Source organism: Pistacia vera, unplaced genomic scaffold (genome assembly GCF_008641045.1).
Source record: "Pistacia vera cultivar Batoury unplaced genomic scaffold, PisVer_v2 Contig214, whole genome shotgun sequence".
NCBI lineage: Eukaryota > Viridiplantae > Streptophyta > Magnoliopsida > Sapindales > Anacardiaceae > Pistacia > Pistacia vera.
This window is the reverse complement of record NW_022196018.1, coordinates 615,706-627,202: the sequence shown is the minus strand read 5'-3', so window position 1 is coordinate 627,202 and position 11,497 is coordinate 615,706. Positions and strand designations below refer to the sequence as shown.

The 11,497-nt window shown below is 35.3% G+C and overlaps 1 pseudogene; it reads right to left on the bottom strand.

Annotated features, from left to right (window-relative positions):
• Positions 1-457: 457 nt before the first annotated feature.
• Positions 458-11,133, bottom strand: LOC116129796 (annotated as a pseudogene).
• Positions 11,134-11,497: the final 364 nt, after the last annotated feature.

Below are 11,497 nucleotides of genomic sequence, written 5' to 3'. Positions count from 1 at the left end.
GATCTCTCGTATGAATATGGTCATTAAGCAAGAAGCAGCAGCTGCTTTTGCTTCACTTGACTACTTGTATATTAGCTGATTAAAACAAGTGACCCAAGTGATCCCAAAATTTGTCATAAATGTCCTCGGGATCTCATGAGCTTCTAAAAAAGGTTACTGGTGAAAATACACCAATCAACATGCGGATATTCGCGAAATTTACCCAATATCAAAACAATATACAGAGGCTTGACAAGCATGCGAATTAAAGTGATTGAAAACTGCAACTTCAACAAAATCTGCAGATAACTTTATGGTCACACTAGCACTACAAAGAAAATTCAATACCAAAAAAATTCAACTGACTTTTATTATGTCAAACTAAAGTAGGATGTCAACCCAACATTATTGCAAAAATTAAGTACTCGCTGTGTGCTGATAGCCATACTCACGCACTAGAAATCAAGAAACGATGTTGTCATTCAGCATTCAGCGACAATGAGGCCATCCGATCAGTTGGGCTGTAACCTGCTGTTGCTGAGCTACTTCCTTAAAACTTCCATTGCCTCAGAAACTTTGGCTTTCAAGGCTTCTGGTGACTCCAGCAAGTGCAAAACCTCAGTCTGGTCCATCTCTAAAAGCATGCTGTCACTTTTGCTGCATCATGCTCTAACTGGTCTACAAGAGGGTATAGATTTTTCCCAGCAACTATATAACCACAAAAGAAAGAAAAATTCCCATGGTCAAAATGTTGGTTCATTTTGTATAGGATCAAGCTTTCAGCCAAACCACGGTCAAGACATAAATATACATTTTAATATATGCAATTAAAGCAGGAACTTACTGTCCTTTGTTGATCTGGTGCTGCATTGCCAGGGGAGAAGCCAACGCCCCAGTCTGCATAGGTGTTGTATCTCTGAAGGCATTCCACCATGTCATAGAGACAGGAAGCATGCCTCCAGGGCCACCAGAAATAGGAACATTGGCATGTGGGACCAGGAGGGTAGCGGTAGACACGTCCTCTAGGAGCATCTGCAATTAATGTGCAATAAAAGAGAGATCAGCAGAAATAGTAATAATTTCATCTGTGAGGAATAGCACATATAAAACAGATAACTTGATGTAAAACTGGGCTAAAGTATCACAAAAGAAAATTTAGATGACAGATTACTGATACCTGTGGCTGCTTAGTGGAATGGTTGCTGTGCTTGTGGCAGAGGCCCAGCTCCAGATCGTCTGCCTCCAGGCCGCTGATTCTGCTGACCTGGCTGGACCATTGGCACAAAAAGTTTGGCCTCATTCCAGGGACAAGTTGCTGCTGATATCCAAATCCAGGCTGACATAATCACAGAAAGGAAAATAGAGACCAGCTGTTACATCCGAATATAAACTATCAACGTCAGTAACTAGAAAATGGTTTATCTATTCCAGGAATGATATAAAAGATAAGCTTCCCGAGACCACCAGCAATAAATTTAAATTGCCTCACTATTCTGAAATTCGAAAGAGGAAGAAGCATAATATCAAGCCCATAGATAGATTACCACTAAATTGACAACTAGCATGAGAATTGGTTGCTTGAAATTTCTAATAGACAAAACAAGTTAACTATAAATAGAAATGGAACCTAGGAGATGAGACATCCAAAGTCAAGTCACAATAATGAATTCAAAGCCCCAAGGAGCGGTATTCATATGCTATTATCCCTCGTGTTAATTTCCTTTGGTTAGTAACTTTTACTCTCTCCAATAAGGGGATAGCGTAAACAAAGATTCAATAACAATAATATATTATGAAAACTTAAAATGGAGAAAACTATAACTGAGCTAACTTCAGTCATGCAAAGCAAAATAATATCCAGGGACACAGAGCCATCCAGTGTGCAAAATAACTGAAATAGACTAGAACGATGAGATAATCAATAATAGCAGAGAACCAATTACTTGGGGAGGAATGATAGGAGGCCCTTGACCAAAAATAGTTGCTGTCCAAGACTGGAGCACCAGTGGATACATGGGCATACGAGGGGCAACTGCAGGACCAATAGCAGCAGGACGCATTTGTGGAACGTGCCTGTGCAAAAGGCCCATGCAAACTCTTAGTACCGTATGCTACCTTCTATCAATAAAATAATATGTATCATGAGTTAATTTGCACTTAAAATCTGCAAGCCTCCATGAATAGCTTTTTCAAAGAAACAGAAAAACAGATATAGTAATATACTTCTGCAGTAGGACAGGGAACAACCACCTTTTAATTTATCACAAAAGTTTAATTCAAAGATTCCATAGTTTCCTGAATATTTTCACCTATAGGAATCAATGGGAAATAGGGCATAAATTTATCAGTTGATATACCTGCAACCTGCTCTTTTTCTTCTTTTCGCTGTGCAAGAGCAACATAAAGTGGTTTGCTAACTACCATTTTACCATTCATCTCCATGAGCTATAGAGGAAAAAAAGAGACAAGAAAAAGTTGGAGGAAAGTTAAGGAAGTGTAAAACAATCAATGAAAAAATAAATAAAGAAAAAAATTAACAATCTCAACTATAAGCTAGAGATGCTTCCTCAGCGTTGAAAAGGAACAAATCCTGATCCTCTACTAAACCATTAGGACACGCATAACCTGTTAAGGCAAATAGCGAGAGAGAGAGATTAGATATAAGTACACAACTTACCGCATTATGGAAATCAGTAAGCTCCAAAATACTGCACGACGTAATTGTGCCAAATTCTGTGAATAATTCCTTTAGTTATCCTAGTTGTCTATCATCTAGATTTTTAACATATAAATAAGTCTTAAATTTATCCACAGCCTCCTTCAAGCTCTGCTCCAAACCGCCCTTTCAATTCAACTTCTCTTTCATGTCTTCTGGTGCTTTCCCTACTACCAATCTTACATCAAACTTCTTTCCATTAAGAGCCTCAACAGCTTGAGGATCATCTGGATCTTCAAAATTGACAAACCAAAACATTTGGATTTTCCATCTGCATCTCTCATAACTACAGAGTAGTAATAGTTTCCAATTCACAAAAAATTTCTTTAGATCGTCCTCAGTTGTTGATTCCGAAAGATTCTTAACATAAACATTGTTAAATTTTATTTCTCGTAGAAGAATCTCTTTCCTGCTTACGCAGGAAGGGCCAACAATACTTGCTTGTCATTCAGTGCATGCCATTCAGTTGTCAATTGCATTTTTAGCGGATTCCTCGTTATCAAATTGTACAAAACCATACCTTTTGATTGACCAGAAAGGTCAGTAGCACCTTGAAGATAAATATTCCCAAATGTCGAAAAGGTATCATGAGAGCTTTATTGTCGATTGACTTGTCCAAATTCTTCCATGACAAAGAAGCCAAAAACCAAACAACAAATTAGTAAAAGTGGTATAATGAAGAAAATAGGCATAAAACTGCCAACTTAACAGTTTACATAATGATACTCGTGCAAATACCTTGTAAATATATTTCAGACCCACTTTTACGAATAGTAGGGTCCGATAAGAGTACATTATCCTAATTGGCTTGCCATTCAGAGGTAGTAAAATTCAAAACATCCAAAGCCCTTGCCGCTGCATCGATAATTAAAAAACTCACTATAAATGAGTATTTAATGGAAATTTTGATAGAGTTAACGGTTTTTTCTTGCCTAAATAATAGTTTAAGGACAGTTATTTTACCAAGTCAAACATGTCAAATTAGGTTCACTCTTCGTTTTAAAAAGTCCTACACAGGAATCATTTTTATTTATTTATTTTAAATGAGTATCACCCTATTATATTATTTTTATTAAAAAAATCACTATAAATGAGTATTTGATGGGAATTTTGAAAGAGTTATCGGTTTGTTCTCACCTAAATAATAGTTTAATGACACTTTTTCATTTATAAATTTTTAAAATATCATTTTACTATCCAAATTTATATTTCGACAACAAACAAATAGCACATTCGTTGAAGCTGTTGGGTCTTTTAAAGAGGGAATGCCGATGATTTTTTTGGTAATGGAATGTTGGATTTTGGTGGTTGGAATTTATCAAAATTTGATTTGGGAGGGGTGGGGTGGTTACACAAACCCTAATCGATCGATTGTCGACAAGTGGTAGCGCCGACAAGAGTAGAGTTTGAGAATTTTGGTGAGTGATGATCGGGGAAGAGAATGGTGGTGGTGTGAGGTTATAACGATGCCAAAATCAAACACAAAATATAAATTTGGGTAATAAAATAGTATTATAAAAGTCTGTGGATAAAAAAATGTGATTAAACCATTATTTTTGTGGGAAAAAGTTGCTTACTCATTTTGAAATGATCAAAGTAGTATTTAATATATAGTTAATTTTTTATTAGAAATTTAGACATGAAGCATCCATTCATGTAACTCCATCTCATTGTCGAACGGAATAAACCCAAAACTATAAAGTCCGACTTTACAAATAGTGGGTCTTGTTCCCTAAAAGCTTGATAATTATAAAAGAGCAATAAAAAATTATGCATGGTGTTATATATATGAAGTGTGGAAACATATCTTACTTGTACATCCCAAAATATAATACGATGTAAACTTTTTATAGTGATACTCTATATAAAAATAACTTCTATGAGGTCATACAAAAATTATGATCCCAACTTGGTTCAATTATAAATAAAAATAAATCTCATATTATAATAAGTTATAATTTTTTTAGGTTCCGCCTTAAGAAACTTGTTTTTACATAGTAATAATTATATATATATATATATATTGTAAAAAAATATGTGCTATGTTACATTAAAAGTTTAAAATGAAATAAAATATTTAACTGAAGTTGTTTGTGACAATAATTTATGCTTTACAGTTGTTACCACATCTTTTATTTTGCTAGTATGTAATAAGCCGATGGACATCTTCTTGTTGAAACCAAAATATTTATAGCTCTCAAACATGTTTAGAGCTTTTTGGCATGAAGTTTTTGACATTTCTGTACTATCATCTTTAGGATTATCTCTTTCATTTTCTTGTCTAATTCCAGTAATGATTTCTTCTTCAGTTAAAACATACACGACTTGTTACTCATTTGGATGATTAAGGAAGACATTAATATCTATTTGATTAGTGTAGTGAAACTATCGAATCTGATCACTCAATAGTGACTCTTTGATATCTATTTCCGTACTATCCTAATTCTACTAAAATAGTTAATTAAAATCTTAATACTATTAAAACATAAATTATAAAATAAGAAACCAGTATAATTCTTGTCACTAAATCTTCATTAAATTATAATAGCAATAAATTTAAATGATATCCACGTTATAACCATCAAAAAGTTTATGGGAAGTACACATGAACCCTGTATATCCCACTAAATGGTAACAATCGTATCCTAAAATATATTTAAAAAATAATGTAATATTGTTATAAAAAAGGTTTAAACCTGACAAGGAATCCTATGTGATAATAAATGGGTAGAAAATGGGTTTTATTTATATAAAAATTAATTTTTCTTTTTGGTGATGACAAGTTGTTTCAAATCTTTCTGAAGATCTCCGTCCATCCATCAATCAAAACTGAAAAAGGGGGAAGAGAGAGAGAGAACGGTGGGCCGGTTGCATGATTGGGCCGGCCGGTTGGTCCGTTTTGTACTAACACAACCATCACTTTTTTCTGTTTTTATGTGTGGATGAGAAATATCAAAGTACCCGTGTGGCGTTGGTGTTTATGGTATTATTGGTAAAATCACTATAACGTGGAATTGATTTGATAGATTTCATCATCAATACCTCTCCACTCCTCTATTCTCGCGCGTTACACTCACGCTATCATCCTCCATCTAATGCTTTTTATACAATTTATATTAGAAAATTCAAATAAAAACATCTCTTATATTATATGGTAATATTTATTAATAGAAGAGTCAAAAAGTATGAGGGTGTGTTTTTACTTAAAGAAGAAGTTAAGTGGGTAATATTAGGGCGTCCAAAAACTTACCTTGAATGATGAATCCCTTTATTTTCCATTTATATCCTTGTACTCTCTAAGCCTAAGGTCCCCAATTGGGAAGATAAAAATCCTATCTCAGTCAAATCAATCAGCCTGAAATGGATCATGATTGCCCAAGGTGAATACAACAGAATGACAGATACACACCCCATTCAACATTACGCAACTGATATTATATACGGTTCTGTCATCTGTATTATAGCTCTACCCAGCCCACTTTCCCACGTATTCTTCTTTCTTTTTCTTTTCCTATAATACCCATCTCTACTCCACTCCTTTTCCTTTCCAAGAAAAAGATTTCAGAATCCCGCTTCTATATACACGTGTATTTTTTTAGATTATAATATAATTGTTGATTTGGTGCATCTCGCACCGGTGATCTTATCGTGCAACCAACTAAATATATTTGTGATACTCAGATTTGAGGATCATAATTACAACTCTCGGGAAATCACTCTGGGCCAAGTTGATTGAGCTTCATCAATACTTATACCAGCTTGGAAACATCGGACGGTGTCGATAGTATCTTACTTATAATATTGGCAAATCTAGACAGTTGACCCAAAGGGACCCACAAGGATTAAAATATCTTGAAGATTAAATAACAACGTGACTCATATGCGTAACCATAACTGTAACAGGACTCCATAGATAAGGTTAAAACAATTATATATGTCTTTATAAAGAAGATGACAGATAAAGACACGTGTGCCTTATATATTAATATTATTTTGTTACCAATAATTATATTGAAAATAAAGTTTCTTAAAATTAGGTTGTGCAAATAAATTCAACAAACATGATTAACGATGGATGAAATTAAAGTCATTAATTTTATTTGAGAATAAAATGATATTGTCTGTGACTAACTGACTACGAACTGATTCACATGATTATTAGGTCCAATAATCACAATCACCTGTTTTCATTTGAAAATAATTTGGTTACCAAATTTTAATATGGGACAGCTGTCATTTCAAGGTAGTTTATATGTTATTTTCTGAATTAATTATGCCAGTTATATATAACAACATCTAGCTAGCTATTATTATAATATAAAATAGGAATATTGATAAATAATAAATTAGATGTGATTCGGGCAAAATATAATATGGTCTAAGAAAATAACAGAGAAATTGTCTCCACTCTCTAGTGTAGTATAAATTGTACTGAACGAATCCATCTATGCTATTTGAAGGGGAATATTAAGTAAAAAAAATACACACAGTCATAACTTTGAATACTACAAAACCCAACTTGTTTGTTCTGATATTGCTAGAGATAAAAGATCCAAAATTTTCAATCTTAAAAAAAAAAAAAAAAAAAAAATAGAATAATAACATTGTATTGTCTATATGATGGTCCCCCACTTTATCACCTAGTAAATGGTCCCAAACCCTAGAAAAAAGACAATCCATCTACAAAACTATCAATAAAAAAAATCAAACGGCCAAGATATTCGTAGGAGAAAGTTGATGGTGGATAAAAATGGCTACAAGGAATTCATTCTGAAATGGGAAAAGCCAGAAATGTAAGCTAGGTTGGTTGTTTTATATGCATTTTGTAGCAACATTAAAAACTTTGCTTATTTTTTGTCAATATGTAATAAGTAAGAGAGGCACAGAATGAAGAGAGAGGGGGGACCAAACCAAAACCCTACACATTTCTTGTGGTGGAAAAGGGAACTTGGTTCTGGAGCTCACATACTCTTTTCACATGGCCATACGTAGTATTCTCGGTTAAAAGCTTAGATGCTGATGCTGATGCTGATATGAATATTGTTCTCTCTCTCTCTCTCTCTCTCTCTATATATATATATATATATATGGCTTGTAATTGCCTTGATTCATACGAGGAAACTAAACGAGAGTCACTGAGTCACATGATCATGTTATTCCTAGATCTTTAAATGCAAACTTTTTGTGACTTTGTCAAATTACTCACCGTCTGATTCCACCTTTTCAAGAGACATACATACCCAAATATCATTACTCTTCCTTCTAGTATCATCTTTACACTTTACTCGTATTAATGGTGAGACTGAGACACCTTCATAAATCTTTTATTTAATGAAAATAAACCCAGATTTTAAATATGGTTTTTCTCTACTAATATATTATTACTTTTTTAAAATCAAAATTTAGATGTATTTATAAAACAACAACACATTTGTTTAACATTGAAAAATTAAAATGTAAATTTGAGATATTATTTAATTAGGCCTTAGCCAAGGATTTGGAGCTAACAAGATGGGCCTTGGATTATATATATATTTATAATTTTTTTTTTTAAGTTAATGACTTTTTCCCACCCAAATAATGGTTTAATGACACTTTTTTATCAAAAATTTTTAAAATACCATTCTATTACCCAAATTTATATTCTGACGGCAAATAGATAGCAAACTTAGTCCATTATGTTGGGGCTTTTGAAGAGGGAGGCCAATGAGTCTTTTGGTGGTGGAAGATTGAATTATAATGGTTGAGATTGATCGAAATTTGACTAGAAGAAGTGGTTACGCAAACCTTAATCGTTCGATTGTTGAAGATTGACGAGGTCGATGAGTGTAGGGTTTGAGGGGTTTTGGTGAGTGATCATCGGGGAAGAGAATAGTGGTGGTGTGGGGTTGTAACAATGTCGGAATCAGAAACGGAATATAAATTTGAGTAGTAAAATGATATTTAAAAATCCACAAAAAGTCGTTTGCTTAATATTTTTTTTTAAAAAAAAATACATTTTATGTTTTAGAAGGCATCGATTGAGGCGCTCAATTAATATATGATATAAAGGGTAGTTGAGAAGTGTATGAAGTTGATTAGGGGCATATAAACCTAATCCCATTAAAATTAAAAAAAAAAAAAAAAAGACATGACAGAATTTTAGGGGTACATTGCTATTAATGCACAATAAAAAGGGTGTCCCTCCAATTGAAAGATAAAGTTGGGCATGCCAAATTTCTACGCCTTGTTTTATAAACCTTCCTTTTATGGCAGTGGTTAGTTATGAACTTCTAACACATAAGTACTACCATTGCCTAACCCAAATTATACAAATTCAACAAATTAGTACACAACACCCACTGCTTCTACTCTAAGCAAATCAAGGAAGTGCAACTGTTCAGTGTTCATAGGACTCTCCCTTTCTTTTATTTTATTAAATAGATCAAGTTTAAGGCTCTCCCGAGCTCAAATCAAGATATAATATATGCATACCATAAATTAAAAGACTCTTAATTGCACGGAAATGTTACAGACTACACCCATCATGGCTGAATTTCTTCCCCACTATGTCAGAATTTAGTCAGCACTAACTAGCCTATGGACCAGTACCACTGGATTTAGCTTGAGTTGTCGTTTTAGCCACTGTTTTTATATGTTGAGTTCAGGTCCATCTACTACCCTTATCCAGGCCCATCTACCTATAACTACATCTTCCTCGGGCTACCTTGGCGCCTTCAACTTGAAGAAAGCTTTGTTCAGGTTCAGCCACTTCATTATTAGGTTTACCTGACCTTGTAAATTCTGTTGATGTAAGATCAACATCAGTCTTCTCTTCTCCGTTTTCTAAGAATAAATTATTCTGTTGAGATTTTTAATCGAAACTCACTATCTCAGTTTCATGCCTCGGGGCCTGGTTGTATAATCAGAGTCTTGACAGTTCTCAGAAAATTTATCATCAAATTGACATTCGTGCAATTGCACCGAATTGGTGCCTGCGCCATTGTAAATAAAGTAGTGTACTTCTTAACTAGAAAATGCTTTCACCATTAATGATGGAAATTATCAAAATGATGAAACTCTGTACTGCAGAAACCTTATATCATAATAACTGCCAATAATAGCGAACTTCTCGTATGAATTATGGATCTATTAAGCAAGAAGCAGCAGCTGCTTTGCTTCACTTGACTACTTTGTATTTAGCTGATTAAAACAAGTTGACCCAAGCTGATCCCAAAATTTGTCATAAATGTCCTCGGGATTCATGAGCTTCTAAAAAAGGTTACTGATGAAAAATACACCAATCTAACATGCGGATACTCGCGAAATTTACCCAATATCAAAACACATATCCAGAGGCTTGAAAGCATGCGAATTAAAGTGATTGAAAAACTGCAACTTCAACAAAATCTGCAGATAACTTTATGGTCCACTAGTCAACTACAAGAAAATTCTAATCCAAAAAAATTCACGAATTCTATTTATGTCAAACTAAAGTAGGAAAAAATTAATGTCATTGCAAAAATTAAGATACTCGCTGTGCTGTCTGATATTGCATACTCACGCACTGAAATCAAGAAACGATGTTGTCATTCAGCATTCAGCGACAATGAGGCCATCCGATCAGTTGGGCTCGTAAACCTGCTGTTGCTGAAGACTACATTCCTTAAAACTTCCATCGCCTCAGCAACTTGGCTTTCAAGGCTTCTGGGGACTCCAGCAAGTGCAAAACCTCCAGTCTGGTCCATCTCTAAAAGCATGCCGTCACTTTGCTGCATTATCATGCTCTAATGGTTTACAAGAGGGTAGATTTTCTCCCAGCAACTATAACACACAACGAAAGAAAATTCCCATGGTCAAAATGTTGGTTCATTTTGTATAGGATCAGAGCTTTCACCAAACCATGGTCAAGACGTAAATATACATTTCAATATATGCAATTAAAGCCAGGAACTTACTGTCCTTTGTTGATCTGGTGCTGCATTAGCCAGGCAGAAGCCACCGCCCAGTCTGCATAGGTGTGGTATCTCTAAATGGCATTCCACCATGTCATAAGAGACAGGAAGCATGCCTCCAGGACCACCAGAAACAGGAACATCTGCATGTTGGGACAGGAGGGTAGCGGTAGACAACGTCCTCTAGGAAGCATCTGCAATTAATCGTGACAAAAAGAGAGATCATCAGACTCATTGATAGGAACCCACTCCAATAACTCAACAATTTGGGCTGGGCATGGGTCTTTCATGGGCTTGGGTATAAACTCTCCTTGGAAAACCGGCTTAGCAAGGGAGGGTGCCCAAGCCTTTTAACCCACATGCTACCTTTTCCTTTTCCCTTTCAAGTGAGATCCCAACATTCACTACGCTTCCGCAACCGACGTCCACGTCGGCCTCTTTACCCCCGTCGGCCTCTTTACCCCTTAGGTGACTACGCGATCCCCTTTTCTTCGGGCCCTCCATGCCCTTTTTAGGGTAGCAGGCCGGCCCAAGTCGCCTGCCACGCGTGCGCTGTCACATAGGCACAGGATCATGCTGATACCAATTGATAGGAACCCACTCCAATAACTCAACAATTTTGGCGGGCCATGGGTCTTCCTGGTTGGGGTAATACTCCTTGGAAAACCGGCTTGCCAAGGGAAGGTGCCAAGCCTTTTATAACCCACATGTCTACCCTGTTCCCTTACAAGTGAGATCCCAACACTCATCTTCTCTCGGTTGATCATCAGTGAGTCATTGAGATCCCACATTTTTTCTTGGTAAGAGATGGGACTATTGGAGGAATATAGAGTAGGCTATGGCTATGATATTAAAAGAGAAAAACCAC